Here is a 2,430-nt window from a genome sequence, read left to right on the forward strand (position 1 = left end):
ATTTTTGAACACGAACTCGACGAGTTGGAAGCCCCAAACTCGTCGAGTAGGAACGAAAATTGGACGCGGAACTTAAAGTCTAGTCGACGAGTTAAGGGACTCAATTCGATGAGTAGGGCTTCCAGAATGAAACCCTAATGTTCAGGTTTTAGTAGCCTATTTAAACACCTTAACCTCCAAAGATCGGCCTCATTTACAGTCTCCATCGTCTCAAACCCTAGCCAAGAAATCCTAATCCACTTTTGGAGAGTTTTGAGCCATTTTGTGCATTCTTTGTGATTTTGAAGCTTATGAAGGAAGGAGAAGCTTGGGGATTCAAGAGGAAGCTAGTAGATCCAGAGTTGGAGCTGCATTTCTGACTCATTTGAGGTATAAAGTTGATACCTTGGTTGTCTATTACTTAGATCTTCATTTAGGGTAGTATGTTGTCACTTTTGGGCCATATTGAAGTCATTTTTGGGATTTGAGTATATCATGAAGTTGTGACTTCAGATCTAGGCACTCATGAGCTTATGAGGCTTAAAGTTGCCAGCTTTATCAAGCCTTGGCCTTTCTTTATGCCCTAGATCTCTTATATAGCTTAGTTTTGGTGTTTCTAGCTTCATGACACCATGCATGGACGTAAAGTTAGCAACTTTACGTGGTAACTTAGTCCTAGGGTACCAGATCTATGGTTTGAAAGCATTGAACTCGATTGGAAACAACTGAATGGGTGTAGACTAAGGGAACTCGACGAGTTGTTCATGCAACTCGACGGGTTGGATCGTGATCCCCAACCTTTTCTGATTTCTGAGCAAACTCGGTGAGTCTAGGAGACGACTCAGCGAGTTGGTTAAGGTTTTCCGATTTTTGAAGATTAAAGAACTCGACGAGTTCAAAGAAGGACTCGACGAGTCGTAGTGAAAGGTCTCGATTCTGTTGATAGGAGAAACTCGACGAGTTCGTGCAAGAACTCGACGAGTTGGGACGCGGTTTTTGTGTTTACGATTTATGGGACTCAACAAGTTGAGGGACCAACTCGGCGATTTGAGTCAACCCAGAAGGTTGAGTTTGACCAGAACGTTGACTTTGACCAAAAGGTTGGCTTTGACTTGGACTTTGACCAGAGTTGACTCTTAAGGGGGTTATGAGTATGAAAGGGTAATTAAAGGAGATTTTTATGTGTAGGAGTTTGAGTGGAGTTGATTCCAGAGCCAAGGACTGTTCAGCTACTTCACGACATCTGAGGTGAGTTACCTTCCAGTAGAAGTGGGTCTAAGTCACCAATGTCGGCTCACTAGTAGGAGATATAGTAGAGATGATTGTCTTTGTGATAATTGTCTGGTATGCCACTATATGTTATGCTTTATGTGCTAGTATGCTATGATATTATGTGATAGTGGTAGGAGGGGTAGGACAGACCCCGTTACCGGTCGAAAGGACCGAAGGGGTAGGCCGACACCCTGATATGCTAGGCAGTATGTGATTTATGTGTTTATATTTTAGAATGACATATGGTAGTAGTAGGGGTGAAATAGTCCCTGATACCGGTCGAAAGGACCGAAGGGGTAGGCCAGCACCCTGATATGTTAGGCGGTCACCGGTTGAAAGAGACTGAAGGGGTAGGCCAGCACCCGGATATGTTAGGTAATATGTGTATTGTATGGTATGTGGTATGATGGGGGAACTCAGTAAGCTTCGCGCTTACGGTTTACAGTTTTGGTTTCAGGTATTTCTTCTTCGAAAGGAAAGGAGTCGGCATGACTGCAGCGCTTCACACACACGATTTTCCGCACATGAGATTATTGGGATTGTACTCTGAAATTATTTTCTTATGACATGTTTTGAGATATTTGACTTATGGTTTTTCATGATATGAGATAACATTGATGGCGTTTTCAGTAATCTGTTTCATGAATCTTTAAATTGAAAATGAAATTTTTGGTCTTGAATTTTGGGATGTTACAAGTTTGTATCAGATCCTTGGTTTGAGGGATTCGGACACACCTTCGGGGGTGTTTGGACTCAAATCGAGGATTTGAAAAGTTTTTACAAAAATTAAATTTTCAAAACTTTAAAATTAAGGTTTTTTAGAAAGAACAAGGAGTGTGATGCGTGCAATCAACCGAGCTCAAGTAAGTTTCCCCAAGATACCCATACATGATTGTTATGTTATATGATGTGATTATGAGAACTGCATGCTAGATTAGGGCTGAGATCTAGGAAGGATGACTTATATGCTTTTTGTATGTGTATGAGAACTGCATGCTAGATTAGGGCTAAGGATATAGGAAGATGCCTTATGTGCCTGTTATATGTGCTTATTGAATTACATGCTAGAACTGATTAGTCAGTAATATGATGGTCTGATTAGGATATGCTTGGTTGGGTTACTCAATGCCTGAATGTTGCTTGCTTTGTGCTTTTAGGAGTTCTAGTTATCTTTAATTA

This window comes from Lactuca virosa, chromosome 5 (assembly GCF_052849685.1).
Source record: "Lactuca virosa cultivar CGN04683 chromosome 5, Lactuca_virosa_CGN04683_v6, whole genome shotgun sequence".
In the NCBI taxonomy this organism is placed as follows: domain Eukaryota; kingdom Viridiplantae; phylum Streptophyta; class Magnoliopsida; order Asterales; family Asteraceae; genus Lactuca; species Lactuca virosa.